Raw genomic sequence first — 19,427 nt, forward strand, 5'->3', positions numbered from 1 at the left:
ACCTCAGAGGTCATATAGTATTATGGGGAGTGTAGAAAAATGTGATGACATGATTAAAAAGGAGAGAAAAACTGTGAGGAGGAGGGCTGCAGCAGAAAGCCATTATCCAAGACATGCAATGCTACCAAAAGGCCACGTTTTCGAATAGTAAGGAGAGGACTCCAAGAAAACTGGAGTATCTTCTTACCAGTTGTTGAACTTTATTTACTCAATTACTATCTGTGCAGAGTTTCATAAGTATGAATAGTTACCTTCATAATAAGTAGCTCACGGAGCTATTTGTGAACTCCAACTAGGGAACAATGTGCCACAGAGAAAAAGTAAGTTAAATTCCTTTATCTTGGAGGGAGAACTCTTGCTGATTTTTTTTTTAAATCCCCTTTTCTTGTTAGCCAAAAGAAGTAGAAAAAAAAAATGTAATTACAGGTAATTTCCAATCATTTCCATGATATAAGATAGTATGGCACATAAAAATTATTAGATAATGGTTTTCTATTACTATCATTTGTGTGTAGAGACTATAACATAGATATTATCAATCTCGATAAAGTAAAACCAATATGTGGCAGGACATAAGACAAGGAAAAGCAGGTGAACAGAGGAGTAAGGTTCTAATATCTAATTTTAAGAATGAAGAATCGGGAGATATTTTTATACTGGATGGTATTTTTTAAATGAAGTTTTAAATATGTTGTTTGGTATTGTGGCAGTGACCTGTCATGGAACTTAGGAAGAGGTATAATCGTGTGTAATATTTATTTGATATGTTAATATTTACAGCTAGTTAGACCAATCAGAATGCAGCCACCAGCCAGCCTTAGAGCTAGAGCAGAGCTCTGAAACCCCCTGTGTCCCAGCAGCAGGGTGCGGAGAGGCAGCAGAGGGCACTCGGGGGCCCTGGAAACGGCTATTTCACTAATTTTCAGGCATATTTCAATATTAAAAACTCTGAGGGCTGTACTGATATATTCAGCTGATCAAAAACCCTAAACACAATTGATTTGGGAGATTGGGGGGAAGATTAAGTGATCATAAAAACTCCCCTTCTGTCTTTGCGGGAATCCAAACATTCTTTTCTAAAATAAATAAAATAAGCAGCAGTTTAAGCGTGTTATTATCACTTATCACCTTCTAATCATTTCCCTGAACTAACTAAAGACTTTAGCCCTGTAGCCTCACCACACTTCCTATCATTATTCCCAAAATATATTCTTACGCGTTTCTTTACTCATATATCTACTGGCATTTATTTCCTCTCCTTCTCATCCATATGTTCCCAAATTTACCAACTCCAAAATAGCTAATACCAAGAAATCTAACTCTTCTCACTTGTCCCAGTCTTTTTCACTTCCAGCTCACCTGCTCAAATAGGTCGCCATTCTCGCCAACATATTTGACCCACCACTGTATTACTACTTTGGTCTTCTCTCTTATGTTATGTCCTGATCCATAAAAACACATGCTCCCTTGAAAAACATTTAACTTCCCCTCAATTCCCCTTCCTCCTTGCTCATCTGGAAGAACCTCATCTATATAAGGATTCGACAAGGTATTCTCTGAAGCAAGCGTGTATAGATGAAAATGAAAGTCACACAACCGTGCAGGTTGACGTTGAGGGAAGTTTTAAGAATTGTAGGACTGAGTCAGGTTCTGTGTTTATTTTGTTTTATAAATACATACCCAAGTTTAATTTATGATACGGATGTTAAGTGGACTCTCAATGTCTCTAGCAATCAAAAAAAAAAGTTTCTGTGGAAAGCTATTTCTATCCTAGAACAATAGTGTCATATATTACCTTTTCTCCCCAGGCACCTGAGCACTCCTCGACCATCCCATCTGCCTAATCACTTTTAGATGATGACTTTAGTTCCAATTCATTGAGCATATGCAGGTCTACTCATTTTATTGCACTTCACTTGATTGCGCTTCACAGATGTTGCGTTTTTCATGAATTGGAAGCACGATCCTCTGCCAGCAGATCACAGCTAACTTTATTGGGATACTCACTTTATTGTCGTGGTCTGGAACTGAACCAGCAATATGTCCAAGGTCTTCCTTACAGGAATTATCAGCTTTGTATTCCCTCAGATTTCTACTTAATTTCTAACATACTTGCTTTTTTCGTTGTTGTTCCTCTTCCTTCGTGTGACATTCAGAGTTTATCCCTCTTTCCTTTTCAGTGGTATTTATTCTGGATCCCATCTCCTCCAACAATCTTGAGAAATTAAGAAATTTTCTACATTCATCACTTATTACTCTCTAGAAATTTTACTTCTGCTGAATTAAGTGATCATTTTTGTCCTAATTTTACCTATTCACACTCTTTATCACAGCTAAGCGTTCCCTTCTGAAAGACGTCTCCTCTCTTAGCTTCAGTGTTGATCATGTCTTGGTTTTTCTCTTAACTTACCGGGTAACCTTCCTGACAGCTTCCTGTTGGAGTCTCCAGAGCTTCCTCCACAGCCCTTCGCTCTTTCCTGTCTACAGTCTATCCCTACGGCTGCTAACGACTCTTAAATTTCTTGTTGGATCCCTTTACTGCCAATTTTTAATGCCAACTTTCTTGTTTTATTTACAAATTTCAAAGTAGCATGTCCAGGGTGGACCTGATGATTTTTCTTTATGAAAACTGGATGTGTTTCTTATTTAAGTAAATCATTCCTATAGCTTCTCAAATCAAACAAACAAACAAACAAACAAACAAACAAACAAAACACCTCTGGGGCTTTCTTTATTTGTCTCTCTCTTCTATCCTTCTCTGTCCAAAATATTGGCAAGTGTTGTTAATGCCACCATTGAAATAAATCTAATGTTCGTCTTCTTGTCTTCCTATCCATTGCCACTATTATAATTCAGGCCACATCCTGGCTGAGCTGCTGCCACAGTCTTTTATTGGTCTCCTGATTTCTACTCTCGTCCTCCACAGAAAGTAGCCTGGGTCATCTTTTTTTAAGCCATAAATCATACCATGTCATATCTCATAAAAATTTTCTACTGACTTCTTGTGAAACTTCAACTCTACTCGAAAATCCTGCATGTAGCCTGGAAACTTTAGCTCTTATGTACATTTCAACTACATTTTAAACAACTTGGGTTGCAGCTCTCTATGCTCCAATCACACTGGACTCTGTACAGTTTTTAAAGACACTAAATATTTTCTTTTCCTAGCACAAACCATTTGTGCTGCCCAGAAGGCATTATGTGTGTTCATCACATAGTTGTCTCTTTTTTAAACTTCACATCTCACCTTAAATGACATCTATTCAAAAGGGCAAAGGGCACGTATTGCCCTCCCTCCCTTCTAATCAACTGCCCTCTCATCTATTTTTCTCTATCACTGAATTTTTTTCAATCTCTTCAGATAAAGTATTTCTAATTTTTAAGTTTTTTATTTCTGGTTTATTTTGTCTTCCTCATTTTACAGTAAATTCCACGATGGCAGCAATTACGTTTTTTTTTCTTAGAACCAACTATTTGCTAGAACTTGTTTATCATATAGATGAATGAATGATAGACTATATTGGTTTAAAATAACCCATATGTTTATAAACAGCTAACTTCATTGTGTCTAAAATTAGAGATGATACACATACTTCTTTGTACTTCTCCAAGGCATGTAGCTATGCTATGTACACTGCAACTGAATTTTTATTGACTGTTTTAGATTCACATCCATATGTATAGTTAACAATCTACATTATTTTATAACAAATTTTTATTTTATTTATTTCTCTCTAGCTAGTATTTTCTGCCATTGAGTCAGCACTTATGTTCCGAAGCTGGGCTAAAATGAACAACATAGAACTAATAAATATAACAAACTAGTTAATTTAATCCCCCTTTTGTTATTGCTAATTTGGAAGCAAAATGTAAATTCTGATTTCGTTGAATTTTTATTGGAAAAATAAATTAGTAACATTCCCTTCAAGCAAAATAAAGCAACCCGCGTGGTTTCTATTTTTACATGAAACCCACATGGCTTCAATTTTTACATTGCCTTTCATTGTAATTTTAAGCCACCCACAATAATTCAGTCAAACAATCTGTATGTTTTTTCCCTCTGGGGAACTTGCTAAATTTGCAATTGAGATAAGCAATCAATGCTCACCTCTGTTAATCTGTACATAAATATTTTTTCAAAAGGAAACTCCTTGGAGGGCCTCCTTTATGGAATGTAACTTCATTAGTAAGTAATGGATTGCTCTATTGTAGGTTTTCTCCCATCAAGCTAATTTGGAAACTTAATTGTCTTACATTTCTTTTATATGGTAAAATGAATGATATCCCTGTGTGAGAATCGACCTCATTATAATTATGCTGCTTTCCATGAGCTAATGGTATTGACTTCATTTGACTTTCGTGTTCACATTAATCTATTTATTATAGAATATTTACAGAATTGAATTGGAATGGAATTCATCTTCATCTCTACTTTGTTCTTTCAGCTCTCATAGGTCTAGCAATACCAAAGAAAAGAAATCTAGTATTAAAGGAAAAGACCTAAGTACTTCTTTAACTTCCCTCCATGTTCACACAAATGCTGTTTACCATTTCTTATGGGTTTACATAGAGGCTTATTTGTTTGTTTTCTTTAAAAAGAGAATTACAAGATCTAGCTCTTGATTCCTATTAGAAAAGTTGTTTTTTTCAGTAGTGCAAGATTAGAGATCGACCCTGATTATTTCCTCAAAATACATTATTAACATTTTCAGCACAGTATCAGAGTACTACAAAACTTTTTATATAAATGAGACCTTTGAGGAATGTAATCTAACTAAATTTTATCACTAATGAAACTGATGTGTAGAAAAGTTAAGTAACTTGGTTTAGTTTACACCACCAAGACCACAGAATCATAATCCTGGAAGACTAACAGAAGCAATATTTTATCTTTTTTCCTACCTGAAAATCATTCTGTATAGGTGGCAATGTTACTATTTGAGAAACAAACATGGGGAAAATGATAAAAAATTTTTTAACTAAAATTTAATTTACATTTTTACAGTTTCAAGTTAATATTTGCAAGTTAAGTTGACATTCAATTTTTCCCAAGAAAAATTTATTTATTGTAATAAGTTTACCACAGATGAATAATGAAAATGGAAATTTTGAAATTGTGTCTCCAACTGTTCTTCTGAATTGCTGTGTTAGTTTTCTAGTGCTGTGTAACAAATTATCAAACTTTCAGTGGCTATAAACAACATATATTTATTATCTTACCATGTCCGTAGGAAAGGAATCTGGCACCTCTTTTCTGAGCCTTCTGCTTATTTCACCTGGCTGAAATCAAGGCGTCACTCAATTCTGTAATCACCTGAGGCTCAAGGACATCTTTTTCTAATCTCAGTGGTTATTAGCAGAACTCAGTTCCCTGTGATTGTAGGACTGAGACTCCTACTTTCTTACTGGTCACCAATAGAGGGCCGTTCTCGGCTGTTAGAGACCACTCACCATTTCCTGGCACCTGGCCCTTTCCACTGTTTCTGTCTTGCTCCTTTCAAACCAGTAGGGGAATCTATGCTACTGCTTATTGACCAACCCTTTAGTGTGCTCAACTGACAGGAGCAGGCCGACCCAGGACAATCTCCTTTATGATTATCTCCAAGTAAACTGTTTAGGAGCGTTAACAACATTTGCAAAAGCCCTCTGGCCATAAACTGTAATACAATCATAGGAGTTATATTCAATTGTATTGATAGGTTTTGCAATACTCGGATTGAGTCTATTATCCAAGGCTGTATACCACAGCGTGCTCATCTTAGAATTCTGCCTCTCAGAGTTACCAAATGATAGTGCTAATATTTTGTGCCCTAGTGAAAGCAATAATAAAGCATAGCAGTAAAATAAATGGCCCTTGGATGAAAAGTATAAATAAAATAAATTACCTTTATTTTTTTTATTTTTATTTATTTTTTAAATAATATCTACCTCTCCAAGTCTTACAGATTGGTTAAATATTGGCAACAAGATACGAACCTTTGGCTCTGTGACTCATGAGGTCTGAGGAATTAATGTGAAACATTGTGTATATAATTGATAACACTTTATTTTATAATTGAAATTTACTAAGAGAGTAGAATTCAAATGTCCTCTCAAAAGGAAATTTTTTTTAAAAAAAGATAATTATGTGAGGTGATAGATGTGTTATTTTTCTAAATGGGGAGGGGGAATTTTTTCACACTATATATGTATATCAAATCACCACAATGTATACTTTAAATATTATATGTCAATTATACCTCAATAAACCTAAAATAAAAAGAAAAAAAAAAACCTTTATATCTATTACTCTTTATTTTAAATTATTTTTATTCTAAAAGTCATAATTAATTCATAATTTGCCCTCAGTCACAAAGGATATTTTGTTAATCAAGTTGACTGCCCAAAGGAACAGAACTCTGTTAAATGAGTAGTATATACAATATATATTTGGGAGTTAAAAACATTATTTCATTGTTGTTGAGAACAAAGAGAAGAAAAAAAATCAATATCTAAAAAAATGCAAAACAGAGGACAAAAAATTGCTTATTAAATATAGGATGATATTCAACTGGCAAGTGCTCTTATACTGACCTTTTCAAAATCTGCCTGCACCATTCTATTAAAGTAAATAAAAGAGCAAGAACTCTTATAGAATTCTTATAGAAATCAACAAAGCAAAGCTTTCAACCATGATTGGCCCTGTGACAAGTATGTAATAAACTGCCTTCTCCATGACTTGTTGTTGCATGTAAGAGCAAGGCACTCTTGTTTATGGAATTGTATGCATACCCCAGTGCTCATGAATATCTAGCTGTCAACTTCTCTGAGTAAATGTAGAAGGTAGAAGATTTTTAATTTATCACGGGCCTGTTTTAATCTTGATTTAAAGAAAAAACACAAGATCTATCATATTTTCTTTAAAAAAAAAAATGTAGACCTGGGAGGATTTCTTTTCCTTAAGATTCTCTAGATTGTCAAGAATCAAAGAAACTGTTTAGATTACATCGGTGAATGACCTGACTAAGTAAGGACCCTTTTCATTTTTGTGACTTTTGAGAATCCTTCTTTATTTAAAAGTATAGAAAGCATACTTACCAGTATACTTTCAATTTCGAACTTATTAATTTAAGACATTAATGATGTGTTTTCTTATATATTTACCAGTTGAATTTTCTTGTAATTATGTTAAGGATAAACATTATTTCAGAAAAATCCTATTTCTATCCTATAGCTTATATGATAGAACATATTATTTTAAGTGAAATAAGCTGGACACAGAGGAAAAATACTGTGTGATATCACCTTTTTAAATATGTCATCTAAAAATGTTGACCTCATAGAACAGATGGTTGCCAGGGCTGAGGTTTGGGGACAATGCGGAGATGCTGGTCAAAGAATACAAATGTTCAATTATAAGATGAATAAGTTCTGGGGATCTAATGTACAGTATGTGATGATTACAGTTAATAATACTACATTGTTTGCTTGAAACTTGTTAAGAGTGTAAATTTTAAGTATTTTCATCACACCAAAACTGGAAACATATGAGGTGATGAATGCGTTAATCAATTTGATTATCGTAATCATTTCACAATGCAATGTATGCTTGTATTAAATCATCACATTGTACATCTTTTAAAGTTTATATTTTACAATTTAGATATATACAAATGTTAATTGTCAATCATACCTCAATAAAGCTAGAAAATATAATAATCTTTCTGAACATAAGAATCTTTTAAAATTAATTGGGTTTTATGTTCTCTAGTACACACTTGAAGGTTCATTTCTGATTTTCTATTTCCGGTAATAACAGGACAGACTATTTAGACTACATTTCCTCCTAAGGAGAACAACATTAGGATGAAATGCATTATTAAAATTGTTATGACTATCAAGAACTAACAAGACAGTGAAGAAATATCACAAGGAAAGTCAAATTCAAAGAAATAAGTAAATTTTAAATTGGCCTTTGCCCCGAAGACGTATGCAGATTTTAAGAATTTGAACTTTCTACTGAGTGAGGCTGATTGAATTCCAAGCATAGGGAACCTAAAAGCAATAAATCCAAAAAATTACCTTCCCCACCATGTGCTGAGATCTCAAAAAACAACACCTTTAGGACAAGACTGAGAAAGGGAGGACTGCTCTTTCACAGAATTGTGCCTGGAAAAACTAGGAAACCTTAAATCATGAAACTTGTTTAAGCTCATCCTAGGTCAGTACAGTTAGCGGATTCTTAGCTGAAATTAGTGTCTATACATCCTGAAGGAAAGGACACTTCAACTTTGGCCTCATGTTATTGCTACAGATAATATTTTAAGATTGAAGTCTATCGCATAGTCAATGATAATCAGACACAAAAGGAAAAATAAAGTAAGACGCAACACCTGAGAACTGCAGGGAAGATAAAAAGAACACAGAAAGAAATCATCAAAATATCAGCTGTTAGAATAAAAATGCAGATAGGAGAAATGGTAACTAAGTTTGAGTGACAACGAAGTTCTCAAAGAGGTCCAAAATTTCGAGCTAAGTCTGAAGCAAAGTTAAGTAAGGAAATGCAAAAGAGACAGATGTTCCTAAGTAAATGTAAAAGCATGTGCTTCTCTGGCGAAAAATTTTTAAAAATAATAACATTTTTAACACAGGTTGTGCCTGTGGTAGAAAAGAGAAAGAAAAAAGGAGAGAACATGTAGTGGAGTTAAACGCACGAGCGAAAATCTTCAGGGTTTATATTGTATGAAAAAAAATATTTGGAACTTATTTTGTAGGAAATGGGAAAACTATTAATGGATGATGGGAAAGAAAGATTAATGATCAGATTTTGATTTCAGAAAGATTATTCCAGAAATAAAAGAAAAAGAGATCAGAAGACGGTAAGGTGGAATTAGGGAGACCAGTAAAGGAGTGAAGCTTTAGAGATTATAAAGAAAAGAAATTAAAAACCTGAAATAAGGCAATAGCAAAGGGGGATAAAAAGGAATAGTATATCTGGGGGATAGTAAAAGGAAGTATTAATACAATACTGTTTTAGGAAATAATTACAGACAAGTCACAAGATTCAGTTTGAAATTCTGCCTAAACTGGGGGGCATTCTTCAAAATAAGCCAAGAAAGAAAGTTAGGATAAAATAGACAATTTATTCAGAACTTATTTTTTATATTAATTTTGGGTACTGAAAGAAAATTCATAAAGAGCTAACTAGCAGGCAGCATATGATTTCAGGTCTAGAAATTTAGATTTACAAGTTATAATCACATGATAACAAAAGGCATGAATACATTGGGCTAACCCAGGAGAATATGCAGATTACACTGAGAAAACAGATGAAGACCCAGGATAGGATATTGAGGAATAGCCACATTTTACAAGTGGTCGAAGGACGAGAAGCCAGCTCATTTCATTATGTAGTAAACATTAAGATTGCAGGGACTGCTATATCACTGTATTGGTAGCTACTAAAATGAGTTTATTAATAATCACAAAGATGACCTAGAAAATTTAAAAACAATCAAAATATATATATCACAAAAGGGAAGAAAAAATAATAACTAATAGTTAAAACTCGATTAATTGTGTTGACTACAGATTAGACGCTGCTGGATAAAGAATTAATGAAATTGAAAATATATCAGAAGCAATCATCTAGAATTCAATACAGAGAGACAATTAGACAGAAAACTTTAGGGATTTAAAACCAAGTAAGAAGGTCTTTAAGAATGTGATAATCTACTAGGAGAGGAAATAGACAAGAAACCGAAGCAATTTAAAAAGAAATTGAATGAAAATACTCAGAGCTGAAGAAAATACCAGATTTAGTAAAACATATATTTAACCACATTTTAAAAAATAAGCAACTCTCCAGCAAAATAAGTAAAATAAACTCATATTAATGAAAAACTTCAAAGCACAAAAGAAATAGATTAATAAGGCAATCAGAAAAAAAAAAAAGAGGTTACCTTCAAATGAGAGACAACTGACTCTTTCAATAGCTGCCTCCTCAATAAAAAATACAGAGAAAATATAAATGTTCATGCATGTGCCAACAAAGTAATAAAATCTCAAAAGCAAAATTTTACTTGGTTTTAGTGTTTCATTATTTAATATTACCTGGAGTAAATATGGTAGACACTAAGTGACTAGCTTACAAAAGTGTTGCCTTCTCTAATTAGAATTGAGCGGCTATTTTTGTGCTATGTAAATCTGTCTCTAAGTTCTATAGGTAATGTATCAAAGAATTTGGTTTTCCCTAACATGAATAATCAGTTTCCTTCAGAAATTAAATTTACATAGAGATAAATGGAGATTGGAATTTGAAGATGAGTCCTTCTTGACTATACACTAAGAGGACTCTTCTTGGCTTATTTTGTTGATAACTAAACAAATCTATCTAATAAAGCAATGTGTTGAATCTTTTGGAGCAACAGAGAAGAATAAGATATAAAAAAATGCACATATTTTTTGTATCCATTGAAAAATTAAACTGACTAGTAATTTGATGTCATATAACAGGTAATGAGTAGAGCATGTTTCTGTTATTGTACTGATCCTATATATAAATGCCTCCAAAAATTAAGATAAATAAGAAGAGCCCTAGTCATCAATTCTGACTTTCTGAGCATCTCTGTACGTGTATGATGGGGGACTAGGTACATGCTATAAGATGGAAAGGACCGGTGAGATTCTCCCTTCTAATGGGATGGAATTCAATTCACCAATAGGCACGGTCCCTTTATTCAAGCTGCTCAATTTGCAAAGAGAGAAAGTGAGGGAAAAAGCAGCAGTTTGTGCAGACTGTGTATAGCCAGTGTAGTGTCTATCGTCAATACATTCTAACTTTGGGAATTAACAAAGACTTCTTTGAAGATATAATACTGCAAATCAGCCTTTAGGGTTACATTTGCAAACTCCCGAACAATATCGGAGTTAATGCAAGCGTTCATGTTGGCAGGATGAATGAGGCAGAAGATCTGAAGCATGAAGGAACTGAAGATTTGGGTAGGAGAGATGTTGGAATGATTACCTGTCCAGGCTGGAAAGAGAAGTATGAAATCGAGTGAGAGTTTGTATATCAGGAATGATTCTCAATAGCGATGGTCAAAGACAAAATTATCACCTGGGTGTTGTCTTCAAATGACACATGTCCCTTTTCTGAAATACGCCCCAAACATTTCTTATACACATTTATTCATTTTTTTTTTAAAGCAGAATACTGCACACAAAGATTGGAGAGAAAGAATTTTAAATGAGTATAGATATTATCCAACTAGGTCACCTAGTGATAAGGTATGCTTAAAAATATGTAAATAAAAACTATTAAGAGTCAGGTATATGGTTAAAATTTTATGAATACTCTCAAATATAAATATAACTTAAATTAATATGAGTGTTTAATCTAAACCTTTCATTACAAATGGTTCAAATTCTTTGAGGGCTGATCAAAAGATGATTGATTATGAATAATAAAAATAGTAGATTTTTTAAAAAATAAAATGATATTGAATATTGCAGTTTCTGTGTGAGAATGACCTGATCATCATTAAAATGCATTGATACAATTTAGGCAAGCCCAGGATTAATTAACATTTGCCAGTGAGAAACTGTAATCGGTATTCTGAAAATCCTTTGTAGTAAAAAGTTTCTCCTTGGTTAAAGGACAACATAGAAGTTATACGGAGGTCTTTTTGAGAACAAAAGGGCATTTATCACAGCTGCTTTGTAAATCAATGCCGTATTATTTGGAATACATTCATTCATATCCTTAGGAGTTCTTATGACTTTAAAAAATAAAGTTGGACTTCTTAACGGTTCATGAAAAAAGAACTCACTAATCCAATTAATCACTTAAACAGGATTATTAGCAGGGATTCGATTCATTTAAGAAACAATTGTGTTTCAAATAATGAAATAACTTTTCATACTCTGAGAAGTCAATAACTTTTCCCACTTCTGGTTTCCAGGATGAGGAATTTTTCCCTAGCAGTACTTAGGGCCTCTCTTCATCCACCTCCTCATATTGTCTCTAAGGAGGTAAATTAACTGACTGATTGGAAAACTTGAGAAGAATGATGCTTCGGTGAGAGCCAGTCCCAAGGGTGACGACCTCAGCCACTGTCTCTCCGGGGCTGCTGCTCTGGAAAGCGAGATCCACCCTGTCCAGCACCCCTAGAGACTGGGCAGTCTTAGCATTCAGGGAGCAGCTCCACTTGGCTGTCCCCCTGCGCTGTGTCCTCAATCTCGTCATTATAAGTAAGAACAGTGATACTCTGTTGGCTTTCTTTATTGCTTTACATTATTTCTCAAATTAAAAATTCTCAATCAGTAAAGAAAAATGTCACTTATTGGGTGCTGACTAGGACAAACCAACATGTAGAGGTAAAACATTGATCATCCAGAATTTTACTGCTCATTGGAAAAAGTGCTGGGAAACATTTCAGTATTGGGTTAGTTATTAGTTTATATTACTACCGTATTTGGCTAACAATACAAAAATAAATTATTTTCTAATTATTGGAATCCAGTTATTGTGCTTCTTGGAGCTGAAGCCAGCTCAGAGGAGTTTGGCAGTTTGGTAGTTTCCATGTATTTCTGTGATCTGGGAAATTAAGAAAATGCTGCTTTTGCAAGGCTCCATCTTTCTAAATGGTGGGTGCAATTTTAGAATACATGGCAAAAGTGAACATCTGAACAAAGGTTGAATTTCAAAGTGAATAATGGATCAAAAGCAGGTTTGAAACCAAATAACAGATTAAAGGCAGGGTTTGTTTCTTTTCTTTTTTTAAAAAAAAGTGTTATGAATAGCTGGAGTGTGCTGTCAGATTTTCTCTAAGGTTTCAGAGGAACAATTGCTTTTTTTTTTCTCTCTAGACCTGTGATTAGCTGATTCAATTTCATTTTTCCCAGTAGCTGCAAAGTTAATGTGTGTAGCTGTAATTGAAAAGGTCCAAAATAAACCTTAAATATACAGTGTACAGGGCATAAGTTAAGAAGCATAATTGGGAGTGAAAGTGGGAACTAAGAGCCTTGGACCTATATATTCAGGTGTATTTATGTGAACCAAGATTATATATATCAATGACATTGCAAAGAGGAAGAAAGTAAAGAGATGCTTAATATATTTTTAAAGCACTTTGTACTCAATATAGCCAATAAATCTATTGAAAACCATGTTTGTGCACAGACCGAAGAGTAATCAGATATTTATCCTTTCTATACAACAATCTATACAATGCAAAGGACAAACATTGTAGAGAAAACGCAACAGAAAAAGAAAAGGGTATGGATAATACTATAGTTTGATGAAGGACATGAAAGAAATTCCATGCCAGATAATTCTCAGTGTTTTATATACACTCTCAGAAAAATATACTTGTACGAGCAGAAATAATGAGAATTAAAATCCATAAGCTCAATAAAGTCTCTGTTCTCACTTTGCTCTGAACCAGATGCACAGGGCCACAAGGATGATAGGGCCATTTTTTTTTTCTTTCTGTGATCATGCGAATCAGGGGAAAAAAAGCTGCATTACCAGAATTAATGTTCTGTATGACTTTGTGAATGTCCCTTCAAGCTGTCAGTCTCTCTCTAGTACTGCAGCAGTAGCGCTAACCAACAGGAGTATGGACTTATTTCAAGCCCAGGTGTTGAGCAATTTGAAATGCACAAGTTCCTTGTTGTGAAACAATCATTCCCTCTGAGGTTCATATTGCCCTCATTACTCCACTAACTATGCACGTGAATACGCATTTACTTGCTTTCCTATGTGCAGGTTTCCAAGAAGACCAGAGTATTGCTGTCTCCTGCTCTCTTTACAAGTTCCTGCAGCAGAAATCAGGAAGGCAACCTGCAAGAAGGCACTGGATTTCAAGACTGATCTAGAGGGTTCTATAATTATGGCATCAGGGTGAGCAGCATCAATCCGACAGGTGGCCTCTGACCTAGACAAGAGCACAATTTAGAATTATGTAAGAAATCGCACACCACAGAAATAAACTGAAAGATTTCAAGCTGTAAACACAATGGAAATTTCTAGGTTGTTATTTCTAGGATTTTTTTTTTTTTTTTTTTTACTATTTCTTAGTTGATTGGCATTTTCAACTGTTCTCTTCTTTGTCACAGGACGCCAAAGGTAATTATGAAAAAAAGCTTTTAATGTGTTTAAAGTGGTTTTATTTGGAAACAAGACATAAAATAATTTCTAATTTTCTTTAGATCTCTTACTAGACTCCAATATCCTTTCCCCAGGGAACAATTAAAATGATAATTATATAGATATGAGTACCCCAAATAATAAATTCATAACTATTTTCTATATTGTACCAATATTTAAAATAAAGACATTAGAAGACTTAATTATTTAAGCTAATTTTAGTGGTTAGAATCAACCGATAAATATATGGTAAAATATGACTTAGCCACACAGAGTCTATTAGAAGGCCATGTATATGAAAATCTTATAGCTGAAAATCATATCTTCTTTCTTTAGGAATAAGCAATTTGTGGTGGAAAACCAATTTATAAGAAACCAATCTATTAGCCGATCGGTATTAGTCATGTGACTAGGCCTCTTGATAGAAATACAGGTCTGGATTCGGTCTGTGATCCCATACTAGTTCTATGACTCAGTAGCTGTATGGCTCCGAGCAAGTAAATAAATCTCTGTGCCTCACTATCCTCATCTATAATATGGAAGTAATAACCACCTTTACATTATAAAGTTATCATGATAATTATGCTTGTTAACACTGTTAAATGACACAAATAATGCCTGGAATAAAGTCAATGACCAATAGAATGTGAATATTATAACAATATTGTTTTGTTCAATTCAGTGACATATGTATCTCCTGTGCATTTAAGGAATACAGGAAAAAAAGTCTGAGTGTACATAAGAAGAAAAAAGAAATATCTAAAGTTTTCCTTAAATTCTCTTTCATGATTATTTATAATGTTATTTAAGAAGTTCATCCACACAGATATAAAGACATTTTATAAATAAAAAATAATATAAACTATTTTAAATAGTCCATCAATATATACATTTATGAAGGCTCTGATATTCTTCATTTAAATATTTATCTAAAAAACTGCCTTATGACTCCCAGAAAGTTTAAAAAATTTGTTAAATGCATTTGCATATATGTGGATATATAAATAAAATATGCCCCAAAGCTTTTTTTTGGAAAACTATAAGCTAAAAATTTGCCCATAAAATGAGTTTCTGGAGTGAATATTTTTATAGCTGGGATATAAGCACTGTACCTTAATATAGCAGCAGGAATGGTGTTGCTCTCACCGATTTAGTAAACACTTTCCCTGGAAAAGTATTCACCAATTGGAAAAAAAAAATAGATCCATGTTAAAAGATGCATAGTCTTACAAAAACATGATGCTAATAGAATTTTCTGTGCAAATTAAGGTTGCTTCTGAAACAAGGAACAATGAACAACATATTTGCAAGCATAAAAAGAATTTCGAATTGCTTCTGCAGCTTTGTTTGCAATTATAATACAACAGTCATCCATCCCATTATAAAAGAGCTCGTGAGCTCTGTTAGCTCCTTATTGATGTTATGAGACAAACAAAAAAATCATATATTTGTATGTTAAGCCTGTTCATAAAATGTCTGAATTCCCCCCACCTCAAGCTGTGCATTATATGTTGCAAACAGGAGGAGGAAATTGTCCTTACTCTCCAAGTACATCATCTTTCCAGGAATTGCTTCCTAGACTATGTGGAATACAACAGAAAGATAAATGTTGATCCTTCACTACAGGTGATATTTTTCAATATTTTTTAAGTCAATTGATAAAGATTAAATTCTGATTTTTATAAGGGTAGTTTATTTAGAAGTCTAAAGATTTTTTTTTTTTAATTAACAATTCAACATTATATAGTCTCTTCTAACAAACTCTGCTGGATAAAGACATGTTTTGATTGACTTTTATTTATTGAGAGTGTTTAACGAGTGTGCACAGTAATCACTGAGGTTGATGGTAGCCTTTTTTGTAGGATAAGTCCCTGACTTGGTTTTTGTGGTTCTCCCTCTTTGTAGTGAGCCTTTATCCACGTAGGTGAAGAAAATGATCTTAAAGGAAAGTCAACACTTTCCATTTGTGCTCGTTTTTAGATCATTGTAAAGGGAGACCATAAAGGTCACAGGGTTAGAATATGGACCCTGAAGAGGCGGGAAACGCCGGCTGTTCCCAGGACCTCAGACTTCTGCCAAGTTTACTTCTCCCCACTCTCTGCCTCGCTTCCACCAGCCAGAAATTTGTTCCCTCAGTTTTTCTGATTTGAGAGGCCATCTGCAATCTACTCGGCCTTGACTAGGCTTGATAAGAAGTTGGATTCAGATATGCCCCACAATTCTTTCCTCCTACTTGAGTCTTTCATTCAAGGCAAAACGGTTGCTTCTTTAAGCAACAGCAAGAGAAAAATCTCAAAATTAGGCATCTATTATATAAGGTCACCTGAGAAAAAAGTAGCGCTGATATAAAGTTATCATTGACCAGTCAGTCAATTAATCAATCAATCAATCAATCGATCAATCTAACTGTAAAACAAGAGTTTGATATAACAAGCTAAAAATAAACCTGCTAAAACCTTACCTCAATACTGATCCTCAAGTGTACCTGCATGGTGATACTTTTTCCCTCAATTACCATAACAGGAAAATATAATATCAAATAAATTAATAAAATAAAAAGATATGGAAGTTGAACTATATAACCTAAAGGAAATATTAGGTTTTGAAAACAGACAAAACAAATAGGTAATTAAAGAAACATAACTCTAGCTAGTCTTTCCTCTGAATAAAAACTGACAGCAAGGACAACAAAATCTCATTGTGACAATGGCCACAGTTAGCAAAGACATTGGGGGCGGCTCCAGAACAGAAGAAATTGCTGTAAGAGCCCAAATGGAAGGGACAAGGTCCTGGAATTTAAGCTCCAAGGAGTCCTTGTTTTCCCTCCATTCATATCTCTTCTCTGCATGCCTCTGTCTCCTCAAACATCATGGCCACACCTGTCCTGAGACAGACACATTTTCTCCACATAATATGGAAGGTGGCTGACAAATATCTTTTGCCTGTATCTCAAAGCTCATGATTCAAATGAAAAACAAATCTTACTTCCACCTCCAATTCAGGACATTCAGAGGAAGAATGTAGATTCTTCCATTTCTTGAACCAAAATGTATAGGGTGATAAGGTTTTATGTTTGGCTCAATCTCAGTCATGGGTCCACCATCCAACAAGGCTGGACACCAGGAATCAGAGCTGCGTAAGAACACATGGGTGAAGAATCTCTTTCACAAAGGGATCTTTGGCATATGCCTTTATATCTCTAGCACCAATTTCTATATCAAGCATCAGAACTATTTTTAGTTCTTGCCAGCTGGCCATTTCCTGAATGCCTTATTGTGAGCTCAAAAATTAGAAGCATTTCTGCAAACATTAACTGTATGCTTAGCACAACTCCTCCTAAAAGCAATTTTTCTCTCAATTTGCTAGATTTCAACCCAAGGATAACTATTGACTTCTTTTAGTAGTAGTTGAAGGAGGAGGAGGAGGAGGAGCAGCAGCAGCAGTAGTAGTAATAGTAGTAGGAGTAGTAGGAGTAGCAGTAGTAGTAGTTGCAGCCACAGTAGTAGTAGTAGTAGCAGCAGTACTAGAAATGTAATTGCTATGAAGATTGTGAATTTTCTTCACAGCATATGTAGCAAAATATGTGACATTGGTATTTTTTTTAATTTTTAAAAATCACATACACTTCTATTCTTTAACCACTCAGAGATGACAGAAAATTCTATATCAAGTCAATTTAGAGGACACACTTCCAAGGGACCTAAATATCTCGGCTGTGAGTAACTGATTCTTGAAAGACTGGTCTTACACCATCCTGAGTCTCACTCATATTGCACATTGTCGAGTTCCTGTGGTTGGTTTTATTTCTGCTTTGATTCCTGTTGGAAAGAACCAAACCACATCGACATTCAGTAATGGAGATTGGTGAGCCATTGTTATAAAGACCACACTGCATCAAAAAAAAAAAAAAAAGACAATTTAAATTAAGTTGATGTAATCATTGAAGAAGTTGAGCTATGTGTAGTTCCCCTAACACCAAAATTCTAGGATCATATTTGCATTGTTCTTATCTGCTTCTATGTGTGACCATTGCATCGTTAGATGTATCTTTTCGCTGAAATGACAGTTTATAAAGTTATTTTATTTTGCTCTAATTATTAGATTTAACTTTACTATTAGATTATCTAACCTAATGGCTATTAGACATATTTCCTCTGATAATAGAGCAAGGTAGTAAAAAATGAGAACTGATATATTATTTATTTTAAGTGTATGTAAATCTATGTACATATAGCTATATGTCTAAACATGTTTTAAATATATACATATTTCATTTTAAAGGATTTTTTTTAACTTTGAGCATTTTAAATATTTCTGCATAATTTCCACATTTACTTTCTCTCTTTTTTTTTTTTTTTTTGAGTAAATTCTGTATCTCCCAGGTTATAAGCAACAATACATTGCCCCTCTTAAAAACTTGGGCTATTTCAAAAGGACGTACATATCATGTAACAAAACCGAAGATAACGTTAAATTACTAGACTTAAGAGAATATTTGAATTATTAAACATAGGTGATTTAACAGCCAAACAGAATGTTTGGAACTTATTTGAAACCTGATGCAAATAAGTGCTCTAAAAAAAGTTATTTGCAGAAGAATCAAGAAAATTCTAAATAGACTGTGTATTAGATGATATTAGAGATTTATTGTTTCCTTTGTTGAGCGTGATATGACATTCTGGTTACATAAAATAATGTTTTCTTCATCATCAAATACACCTCCATTACATGGTCCTTAGCCCCCACTGCCATTTCTCCCATTCATACCTTAGATGAATTATTTCATCCTTTCCCAGTGTGCTCGGTACAATGATGTTGCTTAGAATTCTATCGGGAAAAGAAGGGGACAAAAAAAAAGAGAGGGAAAAGGAGTGGAGAGGAGAAACAAACTTATAGCTAGAGTATAGAAAATTGAGTGATAATCTTTAACCTGGGGTGGATGCGCTACTAGTGCTCATCAGTGCGTAAGAAAGGAAGTATCTCTATTACATACATAAAACCAGGCCACAAATACACACTAAAATTAGTACAAATAGTGTGGGATTCTTTCTTAGATTTTCTATGTATAGACTATATACCTTTCTCAGCCTATATCATTGAAATTCTCTTTATTTTTAGGCTTCTCTTATTAAGCATTTTAAGTCTTATTATTTTAGTAAAATGGGGCTCAGTGGGATATGCCCTAAATCCTGACATGAATATGAGTGGTTCTTTCCCTCCAGCCAGTGAGGAAGTTCATTAGAAACATTCCCTTTGTTATTTCTCAGAAGGATAGCTAGCAACATGCCCTTCCATA

This window comes from Rousettus aegyptiacus, unplaced genomic scaffold, assembly GCF_014176215.1.
Source record: "Rousettus aegyptiacus isolate mRouAeg1 unplaced genomic scaffold, mRouAeg1.p scaffold_m13_p_11, whole genome shotgun sequence".
In the NCBI taxonomy this organism is placed as follows: domain Eukaryota; kingdom Metazoa; phylum Chordata; class Mammalia; order Chiroptera; family Pteropodidae; genus Rousettus; species Rousettus aegyptiacus.